Source organism: Aulostomus chinensis, chromosome 4 (genome assembly GCF_037954235.1).
Source record: "Aulostomus chinensis isolate RoL2024-O1b breed Wild chromosome 4, RoL_Achi_v1.0, whole genome shotgun sequence".
NCBI classification, from domain to species: domain Eukaryota; kingdom Metazoa; phylum Chordata; class Actinopteri; order Syngnathiformes; family Aulostomidae; genus Aulostomus; species Aulostomus chinensis.
Window position 1 is genome coordinate 24,590,703 of NC_141323.1, and position 25,297 is coordinate 24,615,999.

The following is a 25,297-nucleotide window of genomic DNA, read 5'->3' on the forward strand; positions in this document are numbered from 1 at the left end:
CTCTCTACTCCTCTCTCTCCTCCTATATGTGTCATACATTAATTATACTCATAGGTATTACTAACTTGTCTCCTTTTCTGGAGCCTTTTTGGCTCCTCTCATTCCAGATCTGGGTGCTGCTGGAGGAGGCTGCAGAGCTGAAGAGGCTCAACCTTCAGCATTTAGACAGGAAAAGAAACACCTGTGAAGGTCAAACTGCTGCTTTCTTGACTTGTTCAATTCTCCATGTTCAAGTCCACCATGCTTTTGATTGGTTCTGATTCTCTGTGGCAAAATCCAACAAGAGGCTCCAAAAATGTCTTGAATGTCATAAGAATGCACAGGACAAGATGTTCGTTTCCTTCATGTCTGCAGTTCCTCCACTGGAAAGTAAAGTCAATGCTGTTCCTCTGCTGAAACCTGGGATCGGACCAGGGACCTTTAGATCTTCAGTCTGACGCTCTCCCAACTGAGCTGTTTCAGCTCTGAGGGAGGGCCCTGCTTCTCTCATTTTATAATCTCTTCCACTCTCACTAGAACTAAGAGAGGATTTGAGCTTCTGAAGTCATGACACATTGAACAGTTCTACAGGACCATTTTTGATGAATGTCTGAATCAAACAAGCCTCTTTTGTTTGTCTTCTTCCCAGTTGCCTCAACATTGTGTGAGCCAATAATTCCACATCTGTACCAGACACACCTCTGGTTGGTGGGTTTTATGGATCTTTCTGTTCTAACAGTGTCTTTTATCTTAAATATGCCACTTTCACATGAAAACATCAATAACAGGACAATATCAAAACTATTATTGCTGCTGTTGCTGTTGTTGGTTGTGTGTCTGTCTTCCATCCCCCTGTCCCCCTGTCTTTCTCTCTGCTTGTCTTTCACCCTCATCTTGTTCCCATCTTTTTGTCATTCTCTCCCTCATTTCTCTCTGTCTTTTGTCTTTTCTTCTCTATATTTGTCTTCTGCTGCTCCAGGATCAGCTCCTATCACACAGTGGTCCAGAACCATTATGAAGCCTGATCATGAATGTGAGCAAAGCTCTTAGAACAGGCCTGCTGCCACCACAACTAAGATCCTGCAGGTCACTAGAAACTCCAGTGTCCAGCTGACAAGTGGACTTTCCTCTGATCTGTGGTGGTGCTGAGTTTAGCAAACATCTCCAACAAGAAGATGAAGGAGGCCATCAACTCCTCCAAGCTCAACATCTATACTGGCTTTACTGGGAGATCAGGAAGTCAAAGCAGATCTTCACCCTCCACCTCAGATGGTTTCTACTCACAGAGATGAGGGACCAGTTCAAACCAGCTACCTGGAGCTCCCTTAAGCCATTGTCCCCATCAGCTAACATCTGGATCTGGACCTGCACCGGTGCTGATTTGTGTCTTGAGTCCCCAGAGTTTGTTGAACCAGAGAAGCTTCAACTGGTGACGGTCGTACAACCAAGTGTGAAGGTGAGCCTGCATTGTCTGATCTGGAGCTAACAGGGGAATTAGCAAGTGCTCTGACTGTTCTAGAGTTGCTGCTTAGTTGAATTTGAATTTATTTGTTGAAATGTTCCAGTTTCTATGAGGTCAGGGAAGATTGGTGTGGATCTAAAGGTCCCTGGTTGGATCCCAGGACATTGTTTTGGCTCATTTGAACATTTTCAAACCCTCGTTGCTCAGATTTTACATGAATTTGATCATGACTTTTGGACAAATGTCTTGTTTATTAATTAAATAATCACTTCAGTTATGAATTTAGTGAGTCACCCAGACTTGGTCAATAACAAAAATAAGTCCGGTTATTATTCAGTTTCCAGTCAGTAGGGACACACGCACGCACACACACACACACACACACACACAGCCTGTCTTTGGTATAAAATGGTCTGTCACGTTCACGTTGGAAGATTTCTCCGACTCAATTGTGAATAAAGAGATTCTTCATCTGACACCTGAGTCTTGATCCACTGATTCCTCTGATCCACCTCTTTCTGCTCCAACAAGGCTGACATGGATCAGGTGGGTCCATGTCATCCAATCAGTAGGTTTCTCTTCTCAATTAATTTTCTTCATCCCAGTTTAGATTGATTCTTCTCAGCCTCATGAAGGAGCATCTGATCAGGTGTTTGACTGCTTGTTGGTTGTAATTCCATAGATTTTAATCTCAGATGTTATAGAATTAATAAGAACATCTTAAAGACCTTTGTCCAACACTTGAAACTCACCTGTCTGTGGAGGCCCAACTGGCCTTTGGTAGTGAGGTGGTGGATGCATGTGAATGAAATGAGGCTCGTGTTGCTGTGAGGAGCCACTAGAGGGAGACACCTGTCGTTCCTCCCAGCTGACAATGAGGCTTCACAGCTGCATTTGAAGCTGTCCTTTATGAGTCACAACTGTCTTGAGCTCAGGAGCCAAACTCACCGAAAAAATATGCAAGTGGCTTTGGACAAAAGCGTCTGCTCAATGAAATTGTAGGATTGTAGAATTCTATAAATGTATAATATAATTGTAGAAATGCTCTCTCTCACCACCCCCCAAAGTCTGTGCCAGGGTCTCTGGCCAGTGGTCAATGGCTCCTATCACCTGCCCAGGATGGATCCAGCTTGCTTGTCTTTGTAATTCTGCACTTATTTGAGACCTGGAAACAAAGGAATGCGGAAAAAGAGAAAATAGGACCTCACACAAATGGGCTTGTGACACAATTTTAAAGAGTTGTGTCAATGTGAATCTTTTACAAATGTGTGTGTGAATGTGGTTGTTGTGGCCGAGTGGTGAAGGCGATGGACTAGAAATCCATTGGGGTCTCCCTGCTCAGGTTGGAGTCCTGCCAACAACGTTAAAGTGTTGATGTTCTGGAGGAGACAACATCTGATCTTTTTAGATCCACGAGTCAAAGGTTTTCTTTAAAGTGCTGCAGCAGCTGAGGATGAGGGAGAGACAGAATTTCAAACCATCTTCGTGAGGACATTTTGAAAAATGATGATATTTGCCACAGTTATTATTGACTTGGAACACTGCAAAAATATCCCCTCTCCAAAAACCCTCCTCTTCAACTTTGTACCCAAGTTGTCTCCTCATCAGGCACCACAGTGTCCAGGATGTTCAGTCAAAAAGTCATTAATGATTTTAAAAATGTCCATCAAACACAAAATAAGGCTTCAAATAGGTAAAATCACCATCTGTAGACTGGACCAATATGCTGATGTGATCCTTTGATTAGTTTAGGATCAGTCAGAGATCAAAGACTGAAGCAGGAGATCAATGCTCAGAACCCAGAGATCAAAGACAGAATTCAGACATCAGAGAAAGAATTCAGACATCAAACACATACCTGATGGAGGCTCCACCCCCCCCCCCCCAGACAGTTTCCATGTAAGTCGTAAGTTTTATTTTTAAAGCGCCAAATCACAACAAGTGTTATCTTCTTTTTATTCTTTTTATTAAAGATTGAAGCTCCATACAAGACAGAGTTTGTAGACAAGAACATCACAGCCTGGTAAGCTTTCACTTCTTTTGATGGACAGCTTTTGATTTCAGGTTCTACCTCTGTAAAATTGAAAGTAAAGTAAATGAAGCACCTGTGAAGGTAAAACTGATGATGTCATGACTTGTTCAGTCCTCCAACGTTAAAGTCCAACAAGCTTTTGATTGGCTCTGATTCTCTGTGGCAAAATCCAACAAGAGGAAACAGAAAATCTTGAGGTTGTCTCACTTTTTTTTTTTAAAGAAACTCTGCATAGGACAGTGATAGGATGCTTGTTTCCTTGGATGAAAAAGTCTGGTACTCTCATCTTCTTAAACATTTACTTGTTCAATCAGGACAAGAGAATCTGAGCTTGGATGTCATTTTGTAGTCAGAGGTGAATTAAACTTGTAAACATCAGCTGGTGTTCACTCTGATGATGTATCGATGGTCTGTATTCTGCCTTCTGTAGCACGATGCTGCTGGGAAGAAGCCTGATTATGTCAGAGTTGTGTTCAGTGGCTCCTGCTGGGTCCATTTCTGACAAATAGGCTCCAAAGAGTTCAGGTGTTTAAAAGCTCAGGATTGCTGTCAGCAGACGAGGTGGCCGAGTGGTTAAGGCGATGGACTGCTAATCCATTGTGCTCTGCACGCATGGGTTCGAATCCCATCCTCGTCGTGAGCGACTCTGGTTTCTACTCCTACATTATGGAATTACTGTGAGGCTTTTAACTGACACAGATACCAGTTGAGTCAACTTCCCTTTCACAACCTGACCAAAACAACTCAGACACCCAGAGCTCACATGTGTCAATCACCTCTGTAGAAGGTCCCGCCCCCACAGAGCTATAAATCCTCCCATCAGTGAAGAAAACTGAAGACACCTCTTTGATGAGAGCTGAAGCATCTTCAAGAAACCTGAAACAGTGCACTTGGAACATTTAAATAATTCTACAATTTCTTGAAGCTTTTGTCCAAAGCCACGTGCATGTATCACATGTATATAATAGTCAATAGTCAAGTCAAATACCAGTAAATTTGTGCAGAAAAATGTCATTTGTGCTGCTTCTTTTATTTATTTGTTTATTTAGTATTTTTTTAATGTATTTTCTTTCAATTCACATTTTGTCCATTAACTTCATAATCAGAGTCACCATCTCATCACATGACTAAAGTTTGGGTTCTGTCTTGGTGGTAAAATATCCTTCCATGCCCCTCACTAGTTTGCACACAGAAAAGCATATTTTACTGGTTTCAAATCTCTTAGTGTGTTCTCTCTCTTAACCCAGCTGTGGCAGCTTTCATTGTGTGATTGATTTTAAAATATAAAGATAGAACAGAACCATTGGAATAAGATGTCGGGACATTTGAAGGAATGTAAATCTCCTGTTGAAATGTTGCAGTGTGCAGCTGAGGCTCTCTGGCAGTGGCACAAGGAGCCACAATGGCAGAACCTGGACCCTCCTGGAGGAGAACCACAGTGAGGGCCTTCTTGGCTCCAGATTGATGGAAATCAAGTGTCTGAGGCTGTCAGCAGCCATGAAGTTGATCTGGTTGGGCACTGGTATTTGTTCTTTCTGCAGCTCAGGAGTGATTCAGGAGAAGAGTTTCAGAACAGCCAAGGTTGGGGACTGGAATTTTAAAATTTCCCCTGGAACCAGACAACCTTGGGAGGTAAAACCTCCAATCATAGCCACTCAGATGCAGCAGCAGAAAGAAGCTGTCATCTACCCTGACAGTCAGAGCATCAAGTCAAGTAAACATCAACCATCTTGGAGTTCCAAACCTTCACCTGTCAGATTCAGCTACTTCTTATTGTGGGACTTTAAATTTGAACACAATGGAATTTGGACAAGGAGTTTTCCTTCAAGTCCAAACATCATCGTCCAGCCTCCAACCAGAGGTCCATCAGTTATCATGGGAGCCACATGTGGAGTCTGGATTCTTTTCTAGAATGTGACGGCAATGACAGTCCTGCCAAGTGACATCACTGACATGAATGGATGACTTCAGTCACATGACTGGATGACTTCAGTCACATGACTGGATGATTTGAAAATTTTGTTGTTGGCCTCTGGACCTTTTTTAAATCAGTAGTTGACCACAGGTAGCTTAGCCAACTGTTAACTAATTAACTTTTAGTCCAGACAAAGAATGTGGGTTGACAGTTATTCATACACAGTCTTTGGTTTCAGATGCAGCCTCAACTGAGACTCCAAGTTCAGAGGATGGGTTTGTTTGCTGTCAGGTTGCCACCTTTTAGAAATGAAAATCAGGGACGCCCACCACGGCTCCTGGGGGCCATGACCACCAGGGGCCTGACTCCCATGAGGTGGGTGCCCACAGCAGTGGTGTGTTTTATTTTGTAGGTGTTTTTAGTCAAGGGGTGATCAAGAAAGCAATTCCTCCTACTTAAAGCTTGAAATGCTTTATCACCAATAAACACATTCTTTATTGTTCAACACTGAAATGCACAATTAAGTTTTAAAATACAAACTCAATAAATGGAGAACTTTATGTGACTTAAGTTCATAACACATCAACAGGTTTCCCTCCCTTCTTTTTCCAAGTCTCCTTCTTGTTCCTCCTTGCAGCTCTGGGGAACTCTTGGTCTCTCAAAGCCCTTTTGGAAAACTCTGAACAGGACTGCTCAAAGTTGAGAGTGATCACTCCTTTGAGATCCATGGAGCTCCTGTTCCTGCAGTGACTCCATTTCTGCTTTTCATTTTGTGTTTGTATTAAAGTTCTATTGCTGAAAAAAAGAGACTTTTTTGCCTTTTTCTTGAAGTAAATATATGAGGGTCGAAACTGACCCATAACACCATGGATGTTACAATAGTTAATAATATTAAAATGAATAATAAATCAAACCAATCCATGTCAGAGATGTGTTCTAACACCCCTCAGTAATGGTCAGGAAACACAACAACCTTTTGTTTATTTCTATGATTTTCTTGAGGTTCATTTGATCATTTTTTAACTGAAATCGAGGGTTTACTGACTAAAAAAAGGTCCAGAGGCCCACAACAAAATATTCCCATCAATATTTCCATGGATAAGGAAGCCTAACAAGGTAACCGGGAGATGGGAAACAACTTGGATGATAGAAAATTGTTTTTAGTTTATTTTACAGCTGGTTGAAGACGAGGGTCAAAACTGACCTGTTAACATAAGAGATGGGAACAGAAAGCTAACAACAAGAGGAAGGTTGAAGCAATGAAAAAGGAGTTTGATAAAAATCTTGAACTGACAGTAGAAATATCCTTTTGTATGTTTACCTTTGTTGACAGAAGTCACTTTAGCTTGGCAGTGAAAAGAATCTCTGCTAGCTTGACAAATAAGTGCACAAACTAGGTTCAAGCTGGACTTTGGACACTAGTATCTGCAACAACTCCCATCAACTCCTAATCTAGCATCTCTGCTGGGTCAAACTATTTTACAGAACATTTGACAGACCTGTGGAGCAGTGAGGACAGACATGAGTTGATCCACATGATCCACTGAAGCGCCATTTTACCCTGCCACTGAGGTCACCAACATGAGCTGGAGTTGGGACTCTTGAACTGAACCTGGTATCACAGCGACACCTACTGCTGCTAAATGGAACAGCAACATTGAACCCAAGTACAGGATTGGAGGGAGACTGATGGTCGCTGTTTGGGTTTTTGAAGAACAAGGAGGGCGTTGGTTCAAGCTGGATTCTCAGAGACTATTTCCCCAACCTCTACATTGGAATCTACACTGTCATCCAGTCATGTGACTGAAGTCATCCAGTCATGTGACTGAAGTCATCCATTCATGTCAGTGATGTCACTTGGCAGGACTGTCATTGCCTTCACATTCTAGAAAAGAACCCAGACTCCACATTTCCTCCTATCTATTATTGTGTCCCATCCTCCTGGTCCTTACCCTGAATTCTCAGAGTTTATATCCAGTTAAGTTCTCAAAACTCAAGATTCAGCCATGAGTGTAGATTAATTTCCTTTTCTCCACTGATTATATGTCAAGGTTTGTGTGTGGGGGTGGAGCCTATCCCAGCAGCCTTCGGACAAGAGGCGGGGTTCATCCTGGACAGGTCACCAGTCCATCACAGGGCCAACACACAGAGACAGACAACCATTCACACTCACAGCCACACCTACAGTCAATTTAGAGTATCAATCAGCCTCGTCCCCTCTTGATGTCTTTGGACTGTAGGAGGAAGCTGGAGTACCAGAGAGAACCCACACAGGAACAGGGAGAACATGCAGACTCACACAATTGGGGCTCAAATCTGGAACCTTCTTGCTGTGAGGCCACAGTGCTGACCACTGCACCATTGTGTCCCCTGAAAATGCCACCAGATCGTTTGGATTTTCTATAAAATCAAGTACACATGAACATGAAGAGGTTTTCACAGGGCTGGTGGTGCAATGGATAGCATGACTGACTACTGTCAGAAGATTCTAGCTTCAACTCCTGGCTCGCTCACTTAAAATTTTATACTCAGAAGCTTTCACACCTGAAGTGTGAACCACTGCTAAAAGTCCCTGAAATCCTCCAAGGTTTCCTCCTTGTCTGCTGTAAACATGAACACATGCATGGATCCTGCTACCTCTCACATGTTAAGCTGGCACTTGACAGTGACAGCAGGAGAACAAAAAATCCCAGTGTGTCATCAACATTTCCTGGAAACTAAATGACAGAAGCCAGTGGTGGCAGGTGAAAAAAATTCTTGGTGGGGCTGGTGTGCCAAAAACATTTCCGTGCCTAGTCTAGTATAATCATTCAAAAAGAGCAGCCGGACAATTATTAAATGTTTTAAAATAGTATTTACTTTCCTTCTTAAAATCGACAGTTTCAAAGACAAAAAAAAACAACAACAATTTACAACTACAGTAAATTTTATGCGATCAAATATTATACAATGATGTTAACTTTACAGAAGGTGATTTGAGCTTAATCTATACAATACAAATCAACAATGTGTGTGTTTGTCTCTCTCTCTCTGTCTCTCTCTTTGTTCATCTGTGTCTGTCTCTGTCTCCTTCTCTGTGTCTCCGTCTTTGTGTCCTTTTCTCTGTGTCTCTATCTCTGTTTGTCTGTCTCTTAGTGTGTGTGTCTCTCTCTGTCTCTCTCTCTTTGTGTCCGTCTCTCTTTCTCTCTTCGTCTACCTGTCTCTGTCCCTCTGTCTCTCTGTCTATTTGTTTCAGTCTTTCTGGGTGTGTGTTTGAATTCAGCAGTTATTTGTACAGGAACTTTGCTCGTCTCTCTTTCTGGGAGGCAAATTTCTCAATGACCCTGGTGTTGAAACCAGGAATGTTTCGTGTCAGTTTTTTCTCAGTGGAGAGCATAGCCAGAGCGTTGAGCCGATCTTGTGCCATGGTATTTGTAAGAAAAGTTTTTATCCTCTTCAAAGTGGAGAAGCACCTCTCAGATTCTGACGTTGTCATTGGTGTGGTGATGAGGATGTTGAGCAGACTTACAGTTTCAGTGAACGTGTCTTGAAGGTTATTTTCCATCAAAACCTGATAGAGAGCCAGTGCACCACTGCAACTCTGAAACTCTTCGTTCCCGTAGATCAGAGACAGCTCTGTTTGAAGTCTGGCCTTGTCCAATGAGGGATAGGCTTCCACTGTGGTTTTCAGTGCTGAATCTGGGAACTTTCGGCTGTGCTGTGGGAACAGGTCTCCTTGCAGGAGTGTGGCGCTGACAAGATGCTTGGTGAAACTAAATCTCTCCTTGGCATGGCTCACAATGGTGTCACATACCTATGCAATGATATAATTATACAAAATAGGAATTATTGCATCTTCACTTGTCTTAATACATTGACCTGATGAGCTAGCCTATATTATGTAATAAACATACTGTAATGATTCATATCATCATAAAACAATATACATTTAAGTCTGGACCACTGTATCATATGGCCAACATCTTATTTTGATTTTATTTAATAATGTGATTCAAATCACACTAAGAAGCAAGTTCTTACCTCCAGTGCCAAATGGTGCAGTGTGTCTTCTCCCAAGGTTCTGCGTCTCTTTGCGGGTGGCTCCTGAGCAGGTCCCCTGAACTCCTCATCCTCAGCCAGAGTAGGCACATCCTCCCTGACCCAACACATAAGTTTCATGAGTAAGTTCTAAAAACTGGTTAGGGATACATTAACAAAACCAAAGGTGGATATCATTACTGTCAATTATATTATACAGATAAATCAATTCTTTAAATAAGATGATATATAAGCATTTAAGTCTACATATACAGAGAAATTGAGGTTAGGCTACAAATTAATTAATTTAGCATACCTGATAGCCTGCATGTGGTCAATGAATGTCTGGGTGACTCCTGCCATGTAGACAGCATCAATGTTTCTCTTCTGCAGCTGGTTGTAAAGGATGTCCACATGTGGCATGATTTTGTGGAACAGGGCCAGTAAAAAACAAAAAGTTTCATCTTCCAGCATTCTCACATAGCCACCAGCTTCTCTCTTTGTCTGGCTATCAAACCCTTCACTGTTCCAGATAGCCTGAAAGCAATTCACCAGATCCTTCTTGTGCTCATAAACTGTGTTAACACGACTGTTGAAGTTCCAACGTGTTGATGATGCACTTGGAAGTCGGTGCGCAACCATCTCATCAAGCACTGCAGTTCTCTTGCTTGACTTAGAGAAAAGAGAAGCAAATCCCCCCATGTCAGAAAAAAAGTGACTGATCTGAGGGATGTGGGAGGTTGCTTGCTGCAGTATCAGGTTTAACTGATGGGCATAGCAGTGAACATAGTGAGCGTTTGGATAGATGTCTTGTACCTTTCGCTGCACTCCTCCTTTGGCACCCCTCATCACAGCTGCCCCATCACAGGCCTGGGCAATCAGCTTCTTTTCTTGTCCCTCAGAAAGGATGCTGTGCAGCCTCTCCAATAAGGCACTGGCTATTGCATCCGCACAGGTGTTGGGCAGCTTCAAAAATTCAAAGAACCGCTCTTGAATATTGTGGCGGTCGTCAATGTATCTCAGAACTAAGACTAACTGACACTGTGTTGAAACGTCAGTAGTTTCATCAGCCTGGATCGCTAAAAAGTCTGCCGATTTAACTTCATCCAGGATCTGTTCTCTCAAAACTGCCAGCATACAGTCCAGGAGCTCGTTCTGTACTGTCTTCGAGGTGCCTTTAAAAACGGTTGCATTTTCAAGGTGCTCCCTCAAGTACCGATCAATGGATGCCATCAAGTCAACTGGACCTCTGAATATTCCAGCGTTGTCAGAGGAATCACTTTCGTCATGTCCCCGCAGAGCCAGTTCAAAAGCACCACAGAATTTAACAGTTAATTATCTTAGATAAGATGTTACGGTTCTTATCTACCTCATCATTGTGCTTCCTTACAGCGATGCGGTGACTGTCATCGAGCTGCGTTGCTATGCTAATCTTCCCAAGAACCGCTAGCTTCACGCAGTTTTCCATGTGAATTTTCGCTCTTTCGTGTTTCTTAATCCGCTCGGAGAGGTGCTTTAGGTCAGTGATTCCTGTCTGTGTCCATGCTGAATCACACCGGTCACTCCTGAAAGGGATGCAGGGGAAGCAAAAAAGTGCGTTGGCTGCTCCACAACCCGTCAGCCACGGCTTGCGCTGAAACCAGCTCCGGCAAAAAGTCCTATTGTAGGATTTAGCCTTTTCCTTGGACTGCTGCTGGATGTTGATTTCAGGCTTGTCCGGTCCCAGCTCCTTAACGCGGATTTTTTCCGCCATGGTCCTCCTCGCAAAAGGGAAATTTAAAAGGGATCTCACCGAAATCGGTGGAAACTTCTGCTCTTGAACTTCGATCGTTGTTGTCGCCATTTTCTCTCTCACTCACTTCTCGCGGTATTTTTTTTCGTAGGGCATCGGAAATCTGGGAATCTCACTACGCAAAAAGAATATCGCGGGCTCCTCAGCTAGCTTTCGCAATCCAAACCTTCACGCATTTTACGTTGGCGTAGGGGCGACTTTTCCGGCGCCCCTACGCCGTTAAATTTGGCGATGTTGATTGGCCAATTATTCATTATTTTTCCCTAGCAACCATACAGGATTGGCTAATTAATTGCAGGTCTGACAAGCGCCCCTAAAGACAAATTATACAGTCTATCAGAGTAAATTCACTATTAATTGAATGAGTCAGTTGGCGTAAATTTTGTTTAAATGACCCATATTGCATGTAGACACACACAATTAAGTAAGGCTGACATTGACGCTAAAAATTGTAAACATATGCACATATATATGTATAAATACATGTAGAGATTTTCCTCTCCACATCTGGTGGGGCGGCGCCCCAGCGCCCCCTATGAGCCAGCCGCTACTGGTGGATAATAAAAAACTTTCTCATTCAAGTTGAAACCTGCAAGAGGCAGCAGACAAGGTCAAATTAATTTGACACATCAAACTAAACAACAATAGGGGGCATACTGCCCTCTACTGACTAAAGCTGATAATGCTACCATGAACTATCAGGAAAAGAAAAGCAACAATTAAACAAAATAATAAAGGACATTCACCCCCCCCCCCCAAAAAAAGAAAAAATATATTGAAAAAAATGTCCTCAAATAGTGAAGTTTCATCAAACCTTGTGTCTGTATGTTGTGATAGTATTTTATACACAAAATGACACTAAACTCACCTCCATGTTTGATGCAGTACAGAAAAAGAACATAGTTCCCTTTATTCTCCTGCCATTAAAGTTCATAAACTAGCAAGAATGTCAGGTAGCATTAGCATTAACTTCAGCTAAAGTCTACCAGCTTCAGGTACCTAACAATCGCCTTACTCGCTACTTAAGGCTTTATCGTCCATGGTTGTCTTCCGCTTATTCCTTACTATTAAGGGTCGCGGGGGGGCTGGAGACTATCCCAGCATCAACGGGCGAGAGGCGGGGTTCACCCTGGACAGTTCGACAGTCCATCGCAGGGCCAACATACAGCAATTGCTTGCAGTGTACAAGTCCCAAGACTTTCATAAAATTCATCACTGGATTCAGGACGACCCCTGCTGCTCGGCCCCGGTGGGCGGGAGGAGGCTCAGGCCCAAACAACGCTGACTGCAGCTTTAATTTAATCCTAGGTTTATGTAATACTCCGATAAATCAGTGGTATTTATTTCATGATTTTCATAGGAATAAGTTAAGAATAAAATACCAGTTCATGGTTAAGCTAAAATTTACATAAATTAGTATTTGTTATGAAGAAGATATTAAAATGTATAAAATTTGTTTAAAATTAGTAACTTTCAAAAAAAACATCATTTCATGGGGTGTGAATGTCTTTAAAAAATGTTGAAGTAATTCTATTACGTTAGGTTACGTGCGTGAGTTCATGACCTTTAGTGTTTACACTTCCGGGAGAAACGCGCGCGAGGAAGAAGGAGCATCGTGTAATGGCGTAACGTTATCGGAGTTTGGAGACTGTGTGTTGTCGGAGAGGAGTTTTTATCGGTAACGGACTGTGAACTGTAATTGACCGACGTGATCGGAGTGCGTGAGTCGGATTCTCCGCCACCGATTGTGTTTTGTTGAGCACCAGGCAAGTCCAGTTACAGAAGCTAGCGGGAGCTAGGCTAACGCTGTCCACGCTGAAGGGAGACGCCGCTGCAAGGACGGGACAGGAGCTTCGGATAGTCGCCTCGGGAGAGAGTCGTTAACGGAGGATGTGCCGCTGCTGCCGAGTCACGGAGGTCTGTTGCTGCGGGCTGCTGCGAGCGGGACGGTTGCTGCCATAACGAGCGAGGGATTCATCGGCTGCGGTCCGGTATTGTTGACTTCACCGACACACGGGGGGATCTGGTAAAGGTTTCCATCATGAGCTCCAACTAAAGCGCGCCAACGAAAGTAAACATGAGTGCACTCGAAATAAAATTAGACAGTTGAAAGAGACAAACAATATACCCCGGGGTTCTTCTTTTTATTTTCTATAGTCTTGTTTATTCAAGGTTTGAATGTGTTTTTCTGCAAGCCTTTAATACATTTTCTAAACTGAAATCTTGTGTTGTTTCATTGAATTTGTGTGTTGTTACTGAAGCTTTACAGCAGAGTTTAAAGGTCAAGTGTACTCCCCATAGCCTCCAGTTGAATATTTAAGAGTGAGAATCATACATTGCCCTAGATTGATATTAATTATTCCAGATGGGACTTTTACCATACAAGATATTTGAAATGAGTTAAAGTGTTCCCTGTAAGCCTAAGGTGGGTTTTAATATTGGAGCCGGTGGTAAAAGGGTTACATTTAGAAATCTAAACCCCTGCTACCATGAGCACACATGGAAATAAAGACTCAACTGACCGCTCGGTCTACTTCAGCTAGCACACTGAACAATACTGTTGTTTACTTGCTAGCTGATAAGTGAGCAGCTGATGTTTGCAATAACATTGAAATAAACTAAAAATAGAGTCAATAGCTCAAATCCTATCGCCACCAAAGGAGCCACGTCTTTAACACTTCAATCTCATAGCGACTCCTCAGGATTTCTTCTTCTCTCCATTGCATTTTGTAGGAGGCTCCTGCCGGTCCACACTGCCTTCCCCCTAACAGATTCAGCTACTGAGACTAAAGTTCGTTTGTAAGCTCAATGCATTAAAGTGACTTAATATTTGTTGAAAACTAAATAGGCGTGAAGCTGTAACCTCACATGAACACTTGAAGTCTAGATTTCAGCTGCATGTGAAGAAATCAGCATAAAATCCTTGTGTTGGTGTTTAAACCTGGACTACCAGAACCAGGCTCAGAGGTGTTTGTCTGTTAGCTGTGAAGCAAACTGAAACATGAAGGCTTTGAGGGTTTGTTCTCAACACAAAGAAAGATTCCATGCTCAGACAACTGCCAACTCTGTAAAAAAAAAAAAAAATTTTTTTACAAATCTCAGTTTATTTCTTCATGAAGATCTTAATGAGGCAATCAGCACCAGAGCACTTAAGTTAAAATTAGTAACACCGTCACTAACGATGGATTTATTTGACCCGATGTAGTTTTGCTGATCAAATATAGTTTTCATCAAAATATAGTATTTTTTTTTATAATTAATTATTTCCCAATATGCAACGTCACATAAATGAAAAAATGGAGGACCCTATAAAATGACCTGACATCAGTGTTCAAGGGTGAAGTCATTTTTGGAATGAAGAAGAGTTCATCCAGCTTTTTTTGCCTCGTGTCTCTGAACCAGCTCATTTGTTGTGTCCACGCAGAGAGAGAGAGAGGATAAATGTGATCGTGGAGAAGTCCTTTTGTTCTTCAACTTGTCCAACTTGATGGTGAGTCTCCTTTTATCAAGGATTACTGAATGCTTGTGTTATTCATGGCATTGTTAACACTTTATAAACCCTTCATTCAGAGCTGTAAAGAACCTTTAACCTCATATCCCAGACATCAAAGTGGGCCACTAACTGGTGAGATGAAGCTATGCTATGCTGCTACATTCTGAAGAGGTAAAGTAGCAGGTTCTGAGAGTGATGGCTAACCTGGATGTGTTCATCTCCTACTTTAATATCAGCGTCCCAACTTGGAGCTCTGACCACCTCCAGCTTTTTGTTCCTGTTTCTGCTTCAGTCAACAGGGAACTCAAACCTGCAATAGAATCATCAACAACAATGGAATAGAAAACAGAGGAAGAAAAAATATCATAAACTTACAAAGCTGAGAAATGTTCATGAAGAATAAATGCACACATTATGATTGAGGCCAGAAAGTAAAACTCCACACCAAATGTATTTTGACATGTAGGGATAATGAACTTGAATGTGTTGAAATAGCAGATGAATGAATCCACTATCACACAACAAGATGATGACCCACTACCACAAGATGGCGTCACAGATCCTGATGCTCTGAGCAGGAAACACCAAGCAAAACATGACTAAAAAGCTCCTGTTGTTCCCTCCATGAAAAACTGTGGCACTGATGAGAAGAAGGATCCAAGCGTCCTCTGAGGATCCATCGCCTCACCATTCGGTAGAAGGATGATCGGGTCGGCACCAGGAGAAACCCTTGTGTCTCTGATGCAGGGAAGATGGAGCACTGAAGAGGACACATTGTGGCGTCCTGAAGAGGACATTTGGTGGAGCCTGAGACAGCAAACATCATGCCGCCCTTCATCAGAAGAACCATAGCACTTCAGTCACGTGACTGAAGTCATCCATTCATGTCAGTGATGTCACTTGGCAGGACTGTCATTGCCGTCACATTCTAGAAAAGACTCCAGACTCCACATGTGGCTCCCATGATAACTGATGGACCTCTGGTTGGAGGCTGGACGATGATGTTTGGACTTGAAGGAAAACTCCTTGTCCAAATTCCATTGTGTTCAAATTTAAAGTCCCACAATAAGAAGTAGCTGAATCTGAGAGGTGAAGGTTTGGAACTACAAGATGGTTGATGTTTTCTTGACTTGATGCTCTGACTGTCAGGGTAGATGACAGCTTCTTTCTGCTGCTGCATCTGAGTGGCTATGATTGGAGGTTTTACCTCCCAAGGTTGTCTGGTTCCAGAGGAAATTTTAAAATTCCAGTCCCCAACCTTGGCTGTTCTGAAACTCTTCTCCTGAATCACTCCTGAGCTGCAGCAAGAAAAAATACCAGTGCCCAACCAGATCAACTTCATGGCTGCTAACAGCCTCAGACACTTGATTTCCATCAATCTGGAGCCAAGAAGGCCCTCACCTTTGGTTCTCCTCCAGGAGGGTCCAGGTTCTGCCATTGTGGCTCCTTGTGCCACTGCCAGAGAGCCTCAGCTGCACACTGCAACATTTCAACAGGAGATTTACATTCCTTCAAATGTCCTGACATCTTATTCCAATGGTTCTGTTCCATATTTATATTTTAAAATCAATTACATGATGAAAGCTGCCACAGCTGGTTTAAGTGAGAGAACACGCTAGGCAAGGCAAGGCAATTTTATTTGTAGAGCCCGTTTTCTCAAACAGTTTGTCTCAAAGGGCTTCACATGGCATCATAACAACATCCTCTGCACTTAGACCCTCACATCGACTGAGGAAAAACTCCATAGAAAACCCTTTTAACAGGGAAAAATCTGGGAAACCTCAGGGTGAGCAACAGAGGAGGGATCCCTCACCCAGGACGGACAGACGTGCAGTAGATGTTGCTACAGACAAGAAAACAGTTTACAATGCAAAATGTGGGAAACACGGAAATGTTAATAACAGCTGAAGAAGGAAGCTTCTGGTAGGGGAGGAAGGGAGAGCAAGCCAGCTTGATGGGGGACTGGATGGCAGACTGGTTCATGGAAGGGGAGCGCAGGCCGGTGTAACAGTAGGGAATAAGGGGGGGGGGGGGGGCGATGCAATCGGCGGTTGGGGCTCTGGTGGATCTGTGGAAACACAGAGAGACTGCGAGACACCAAGGCCAAACTACAAAGTGCAACAAGTAGTGGTAGTGACAGTTCCAAAAATGTGCAGGGAGGAGAGGAGGAGAGAGGGGGAGAGGAGAGGAGAGGAGGGAAGGGCTCCATGTAACCTGATGTGTCCCCCAGCAGTCTAAGCCTGTAGCAGCATAGCTATCAATGGTTCAGAGCTACCTGAACCAGTCCTAGCTGAAGGCTCTGTCATAGAGGAAGGTCTTCAGCCTGGACTTAAACGTAGTTAAAGTGTCTGCCTCTCTGACCCATGGAGAGAGCTGGTTCCACAGTAGAGGAGCCCGGTAACTAAAGGCTCTACCTCCCAGTCTGTTTTTATTGATACTGGGAATCACTAAAAGACCTGCATTCTGGGAGCGGAGTGCTCTGGTCGGACAGTAGGGACTAATGAGCTCTTTCAAATACGATGCAGCTTTATCATTGAGAGCCTTATAAGTCAGCAGAAGGACTTTGAAGTCGATTCTAGATCCTACAGGAAGCCAGTGGAGAGAAGCTAAAGTGGGAGAGATGTGTTCTCTCTTCTTAACTCCCATCAAAACCCTCGCTGCAGCGTTCTGGACCAGCTGGAGACTCTTTAGAGAGTATTTAGGACATCCTGACAGGAGAGAGTTGCAGTAGTCCAGCCGAGAAGTGATAAATGAGATTTGAAACCAGTAAAATATGCTTTTCTGTGTGCAAACTAGTGAGGGGCATGGAAGGATATTTTACCACCAATACAGAACCCAAACTTTAGTCATGTGATGAGATGGCGACTGAGAAGAGTGATTATGAAGTTAATGGACAAAATGTGAATTGAAAGAAAATACATTAAAAAATACTAAATAAACAAATAAATAAAAGAAGGAGCACAAATGACATTTTTCTGCACAAATTTACTGGTATTAGACTGCATTTTTGGTTCATGAGTAGATGAAAGAGTATCACATATATATTATATACATGTGATACATGCACGTGGCTTTGGACAAAAGCTGAAAGAAATTGTAGGATTATTTAAATGTACCAAGTGGACTATTTCAGGTTTCTTGAAGATGCTTCAGCTCTCATCCAAGAGGCGTCTTCAGTTTTCTTCACTGATGGGAGGATTTATAGCTCTGTGGGGGCGGGACCTTCTACAGAGGTGATTGACATGTGAGCTCTGGGTGTCTGAGTTGTTTTAGTCAGGTTGTGAAAGGGAAGTTGACTCAACTGGTATCTGTGTCAGTTAAAAGCCTCACAGTAATTCCATAATCTAGGAGTAGAAACCAGAGTCGCTCACGACGAGGATGGGATTCGAACCCATGCGTGCAGAGCACAATGGATTAGCAGTCCATCGCCTTAACCACTCGGCCACCTCGTCTGCTGACAGCAACCCTGAGCTTTTAAACACCTGAACTCTTTGGAGCCTATTTGTCAGAAATGGACCCAGCAGGAGCCACTGAACACAACTCTGACATAATCAGGCTTCTTCCCAGCAGCATCGTGCTACAGAAGGCAGAATACAGACCATCGACACATCATCAGAGTGAACACCAGCTGATGTTTACAAGTTTAATTCACCTTTTACTACAAAATGACATCCAAGCTCAGATTCTCTTGTCCTGATTGAACAAGTAAATGTTTAAGAAGATGAGAGTACCAGACTTTTTCATCCAAGGAAACAAGCATCCTATCCATGTCCTATGCAGAGTTTCTTTTAAAAAAAAAGTGAGACAACCTCAAGATTTTCTGTTTCCTCTTGTTGGATTTTGCCACAGAGAATCAGAGACAATCAAAAGCTTGTTGGACTTTAATGTTGGAGGACTGAACAAGTCATGACATCATCAGTTTTACCTTCACAGGTGCTTCATTTACTTTACTTTCAATTTTACAGAGGTAGAACCTGAAATCAAAGCTGCCCATCAAAAGAAGTGAAAGCTTCCCAGGTTGTGATGTTCTTGTCTACAAACTGTCTTGTATGGAGCTTCAATCTTTAATAAAAAGAATAAAAAGAAGATGACATGTGTTGTGATTTGGCGCTTTAAAAATAAAACTTACGACTTACATGGAAACTGTCTGGGGGGGGTGGAGCCTAGGTATGTGTTTGATGTCTTAATTCTGTCTCTGATGTCTGAATTCTGTCTTTGATCTCTGGGTTCTGAGCATTGATCTCCTGCTTCAGTCTTTGATCTCTGACTGATCCTAAACTAATCAAAGGATCACATCAGCATATTGGTCCAGTCTACAGATGGTGATTTTACCTATTTGAAGCCTTATTTTGTGTTTGATGGACATTTTTAAAATCATTAATGACTTTTTGACTGAACATCCTGGACACTGTGGTGCCTGATGAGGAGACAACTTGGGTACAAAGTTGAAGAGGAGGGTTTTTGGAGAGGGGATATTTTTGCAGTGTTCCAAGTCAATAATAACTGTGGCAAAATGTCATCATTTTTCAAAATGTCCTCACGAAGATGGTTTGTAATTCTGTCTCTCCCTCATCCTCAGCTGCTGCAGCCCTTTCAAGAAAACCTTTGACTCGTGGATCTAACAAAGATCAGATGTTGTCTCCTCCAGAACATCAACACTTTAACGTTGTTGGCAGGACTCCAACCTGAGCAGGGAGACCCCAATGGATTTCTAGTCCATCGCCTTCACCACTCGGCCACAACAACCACATTCACACACACATTTGTAAAAGATTCACATTGACACAACTCTTTAAAATTATGTCACAAGCCCATTTGTTTGAGGTCCTATTTTCTCTTTTTCAGCATTCCTTTGTTTCCAGGTCTCTAATAAGTGCAGAATTACAAAGACAAGCAAGCTGGATCCATCCTGGGCAGGTGATAGGAGCCATTGACCACTGGCCAGAGACCCTGGCACAGACATTGGGGATGGTGAGAGAGAGCATTTCTACAATTATATTCTACATTTATAGAATTCTATAATCCTACAATTTCATTGAGCAGACGCTTTTGTCCAAAGCCACTTGCATATTTTTGCGGTGAGTTTGGCTCCTGAGCTCAAGACAGTTGTGACTAATAAAGGACAGCTTCAAATGCAGCTGTGAAGCCTCATTGTCAGCTGGGAGGAACGACAGGTGTCTCCCTCTAGTGGCTCCTCACAGCAACACGAGCCTCATTTCATACACATGCATCCACCACCTCACTACCAAAGGCCAGTTGGGCCTCGACAGACAGGTGAGTTTCAAGTGTTGGACAAAGGTCTTTAAGATGTTCTTATTAATTCTATAACATCTGAGATTAAAATCTATGGAATTACAACCAACAAGCAGTCAAACACCTGATCAGATGCTCCTTCATGAGGCTGAGAAGAATCAATCTAAACTGGGATGAAGAAAATTAATTGAGAGGAGAAACCTACTGATTGGATGACATGGACCCACCTGATCCATGTCAGCCTTGTTGGAGCAGAAAGAGGTGGATCAGAGGAATCAGTGGATCAAGACTCAGGTGTCAGATGAAGAATCTCTTTATTCACAATGGAGTCAGAGAAATCTTCCAACGTGAACTTGACAGACCATTTTATACCAAAGACAGGCTGTGTGTGTGTGTGTGGGGGGGGGGGGGGGGGGGGGACAATGGCTTAAGGGAGCTCCAGGTAACTGGTTTGAACTGGTCCCTCATCTCTGTGAGTAGAAACCATCTGAGGTGGAGGGTGGAGATCTGATTTGACCTCCTGATCTCCCAGTAAAGCCAGTATAGATGTTGAGCTTGGAGGAGTTGATGGCCTCCTTCATCTTCTTGTTGGAGATGTTTGCTAAACTCAGCACCACCACAGATCAGAGGAAAGTCCACTTGTAAGCTGGACACTGGAGTTTCTAGTGACCTGCAGGATCTTAGTTGTGGTGGCAGCAGGCCTGTTCCAAGAGCTGGGCTCACATTCATGATCAGGCTTCATAATGGTTCTGGACCACTGAGTGATAGAAGCTGATCCTGGAGCAGCAGAAGAAAAATATAGAGAACAAAAGACAAAAGACAGAGAGAAATGAGGGAGAGAATGACAAAAAGATGGGAACAAGATGAGGGTGAAAGACAAGCAGAGAGAAAGACAGAGGGATGGAAGACAGACACACAACCAACAAAAGCAACAACCACAATAATAGTTTTGATATTGTCCTGTTATTGATGTTTTCATGTGAAAGTGGCATATTTAAGATAAAAGACACTGTTAGAACAGAAAGATCCATAAAACCCACCAACAAGAGGTGTCTGGTACAGATGTGGAATTATTGGCTCACACAATGTTGAGGCAACTGGGAAGAAGACAAACAAAAAAGGCTTGTGTGATTCAGACATTCATCAAAAATGGTCCTGTAGAACTGTTCAATGTGTCATGACTTCAGAAGCTCAAATCCTCTCTAAGTTCTAGTGAGAGTGGAAGAGATTATAAAATGAGAGAAGCAGGGCCCTCACTCAGAGCTGAAATACCTCAGTTGGGAGAGCGTTAGACTGAAGATCTAAAGGTCCCTGGTCCGATCCCAGGTTTCAGCAGAGGAACAGCATTGACTTTACTTTCCAGTGGAGGAACTGCAGACATGAAGGAAACTAACATCTTGTCCTGTGTATTCTTATGACATTCAAGACATTTTTGGAGCCTCTTGTTGGATTTTGCCACAGAGAATCAGAGCCAATCAAAAGCATGGTGGACTTTAACATGGAGGATTGAACAAGTCAAGAAAGCAGCAGTTTGACCTTCACAGGTGTTTCTTTTCCTGTCTAAATGCTGCAGCGAGAGCCTGAGTAGCTCAGACGGTAGAGCATCAGACTTCTAATCTGAGGGTCCAGGGTTCAGGTCCCTGTTCAGGTGCTGTGGTTGTTCCAGTGTTTGACAACATGGTACTGGATGAAGTTTAGTGTTGAACAAACTGTCATCACCAAAAGTAGAAGTGTTCTTGTCTTGAGACTGTTCCTGCAGGTCAAATGTGAAGAACCGGCAACCCCCATTTTGCAAAAAGTTAAATTTTTCTAACTGTTCAATTGGAAAGTATTTTCAGATTGAAGAAGTGATCAAGAGAAACAGGAAAATCCCTCTAAACACAGCAAACTCCATCCATCAATCCATTTTCTACAGATTTTCCTGTTCAGGGTCTCAGAGGGAACTGCAGCCTGTCCCAGCAGCCTCAGTACAAGAGGAGGGGTTCACCCTGGACAGGTCGCCAGTCCATCACAGGGCCAGGTGAAAGTGCCAACCACTGCACTGCCCCTACTAGTCGTCTACATATCAGTGTTCTCAGTATTGCACTGACATTCACATCAGTATTGTGCTTATATTTTATTTCCTGGCTCTTCAAGCCTCCTATTATGCTGAAGTTGATTGCTTCAGTGACCAGGAGACGTTATCATTGGCAGCTAGTTTACTATTATTGCTGCTGCTGTTGCTGTTGTTGGTTGTGTGTCTGTCTTCCATCCCCCTGTCCCTCTGTCTTTCTCTCTGCTTGTCTTTCTCCCTCATCTTGTTCCCATCTTTTTGTCATTCTCTCCCTCCTTTCTCTCTGTCTTTTGTCTTTTCTTCTCTATATTTGTCTTCTGCTGTCTGTCCTATCCTGCTCTCTTTCAACAACCAACCAGTCAAAGCAGACGTCCGGTTAAAAAAATTATCATAAAAGAACTCTTGATGTGATTTGGCTTGAGACATGAAGAAGATAGGATTTTTTTTCTCTTAATTTTAGAAGCATTTACAGATTCATGTAAAGATCATCAATCAGTGTAGTATTTCAGACAGACTTCTGGTCCGTGAGGACGAGGAATCCAGCACAGATCCACAGAACTCCAACTGCCATCTTTGATGATTCCTTTACAGTCTGTAGGGTGGAGAGATCCTCCTGAGTCTGGCTTTGAATGTTTGTCTGTGGATGTGTTAACCCTGTCATGGACTGGTGACCTGTCCAGGGTGAACACGGCCTGTCGCCCAAAAGCTGCTTGGATAGGCTCCACCCCCTCCATGACCCTGAACAGGATAAGCAGAAGAAAATGGATAGAAGTCATGACACATTGAACAGTTCTACAGGACCATTTTTGATGAATGTCTGAATCACACAAGCCTTTTTTGTTTGTCTTCTTCCCAGTTGCCTCAACATTGTGTGAGCCAATAATTCCACATCTGTACCAGACACACCTCTGGTTGGTGGGTTTATGGATCTTTCTGTTCTAACAGTGTCTTTTATCTTGCTTTTATCTTTTATCTTTTGGATCTTTTCTTTGTATCTGCATTCTGTGGTGCACGGTTGCTCTGGAAGAGCGCTCTATCTAACTATTTTCACTGTACCCCCCCCCCCCCGTATAGCAAAAAGAAAAGATTCTGATTCTTACACACACACACACACACACACACACACACACACACACACACACACACACACACACACGTGTATAAACATGATGTTCCGAATGTTTCACTGTCTGTGGTTGTCCATCTTTCCTTGCCTCTTCACTGTCATTGTCAGAACTCTGAGCAGTCTTCCTCTCCAGGTGATGTCTCTGAGTGATGATGATTGCTGTCTGTTCAACCAGCTTCATTTGTTGATATCTGAGAAGGACTGAAGACAGCAAAGTGTGCTGATTGGCCAACAACCCCACACAGGTCAAAGGTCACTGCTCTGAGGCAGACCAGTTTACTATATCAGTGGTGACACCATCCACTGCTGGCGCTCTCTTCAGTGCTTCTTGTTTCTGCCCTTTGTGCTTGAGCTCCTAGAGCAGCTGGTCCGGCTCTCCCCCTTTTCTTTTCTATTCCACTAATTTTTTTTTTTTATTTTCTATTTTTGTCATTCATCATCAATCTCAGCTCACGGTCGCTACACTCTTGACCTCCTGTGAGCCTTGAATCTCCATCCTGACCAGCAGAGAGAAGCCACCTTTGTGTTGGAGAAGAGCAGCTTAGTCGAGGCAGCCAGCAGCCTGAGACCAGAGGGTAGCGAATCAACGTGCTTCCCTTCTTCATCGAGCGAATGTCAGCGGGAGCCACGGTCGACGAGGTGGAGGCTTTGGAAGCCGTCCTCCCTCCAGTTCATTGGAGAGGCATCGTACATCGATGGGAGAATCCAGCTGAGAACGTCAGCCGGTTACGTTGGTTTTCACCTATTCAGGCCTGGACTCCTGTCTCACTGCCAAACTCCGCCTGACTCCGTAGAGCTGGTCAGCCTCCACTCAGTCCTCTTCATTTGTTTGGAGGTCACTATCGTTCATCCTACACACCTTTCCACCTGCCTCTTTGCCGTCTACTTGAAGCTCAGATAAATGGAGGCTAATTCATCCCTGCTACTCAATAAGTGCCTTCATTACTCTGCTGGAATTATCACTCTGTCTTAAGTGTTTTCTTAATTGTATTAAATCCTCTTTAATTTCCAAGAAGTGTTCCAACTCATTCATGCATGCAAGCCACTGATCCACAAGAACTCATTGATGAGCTTAAACCTGAGACTGATCGTTTCTCGTTGGATGAGACAAAAATACAACGAGTGGAGCCCAGAGTAACAACTGGATAAAACATTCTAAAGATACGCCGTCATCACCAGTTTATCAAGTCACGACACTCTTTTTATATCATCTTTTTATATCATCCAACATCCTCAGGGACTATCATTGAAGAAGCTCTATTTAATATAAGATGCATAAAATCACACCACATGAAGCAGGCTAATGAAAAATAAATCAAATGTAAAAATGCTTTATTTTAAGATCTAGAATATCTTGTGAATATCTGGAGCTTAATTCCAGCAGCAGACCTCCTCAGGTGATGGAATTTATATTTGACATGTTTACCATTAAATGAGACACATTTGCAGTCCATTGAAATCTACTTGTGTTCATGGTGAGTTGATTTCAAAACATGAGCTGACAGAATCTACGTTTAGGTAGGAACCACCATATCCAGGGGTCTGGACCTTTTTGTAGTCAGAGCCATCAAAGCAGCAGACTAAGCTAGCAGACATTAGCATTGAGAAGAAACTGATACCTGGAGCCTACTTTTGGGTCTGGTCAAGTGATAACAAAATAATATGACATTGTTGTCAGACTGACGCCTGCTCAACAATGACCAAACACCGCCTTATGGCATTGTGGGAAATTTCTGCTTGGCCCGTGTCCATCAATACACACAAAGAAATTTCTCCAGAGTCAGTCACACCAGTGGTAAAAACACTAAAGTGCTGTCAAGGAGAAACAGGATACGACCAAACACACACACAAGTTACAGAGAGAGAACTCTCCCAGAAGGAACCACTCAAAGGAGAACCATGGACATCATCAGGCTGTATGACCTCATCAATATGAGACAGGTGGATAGGAAACAAGCTCAGAGATGTCAGAAACATGAGATCCAAGTGCTGAGAAAGCTTCAACTGGTGAGGTTCCAGAACCAAGAGCGAGGTGGAGCCTGCATCACCTACTGGGAGCTTTTTGTCAAAGGTTCAACTTTGATTTGAATGCTTTTGGAGAGACAACGTGCAGGGAGGGAATTTGGTGATGAAGAACAAGTTCCTCTCAGCTTTAAATGGAGTTTTCAGGAGTCA

General features: G+C 43.0%; 1 long non-coding RNA gene and 3 other non-coding genes across 4 annotated transcripts; 3 read left to right on the forward strand and 1 right to left on the reverse strand.

Moving 5' to 3' along the window:
* Positions 1-4,028: 4,028 nt before the first annotated feature.
* trnas-gcu (transfer RNA serine (anticodon GCU)) lies at positions 4,029-4,110 on the forward strand. Its single transcript has one exon. It is a non-coding gene; the product is annotated as a tRNA-Ser (tRNA).
* Positions 4,111-14,620: 10,510 nt separating this feature from the next.
* On the forward strand, positions 14,621-23,890 carry LOC147264005 (uncharacterized). Its single transcript, XR_015112645.1, has 3 exons — positions 14,621-14,687; positions 19,270-19,661; positions 23,572-23,890. It is a non-coding gene; the product is annotated as an uncharacterized LOC147264005 (long non-coding RNA).
* On the reverse strand, positions 18,061-18,142 carry trnas-gcu (transfer RNA serine (anticodon GCU)). The gene has a single exon. It is a non-coding gene; the product is annotated as a tRNA-Ser (tRNA).
* On the forward strand, positions 21,522-21,594 carry trnar-ucu (transfer RNA arginine (anticodon UCU)). The gene has a single exon. It is a non-coding gene; the product is annotated as a tRNA-Arg (tRNA).
* Positions 23,891-25,297: the final 1,407 nt, after the last annotated feature.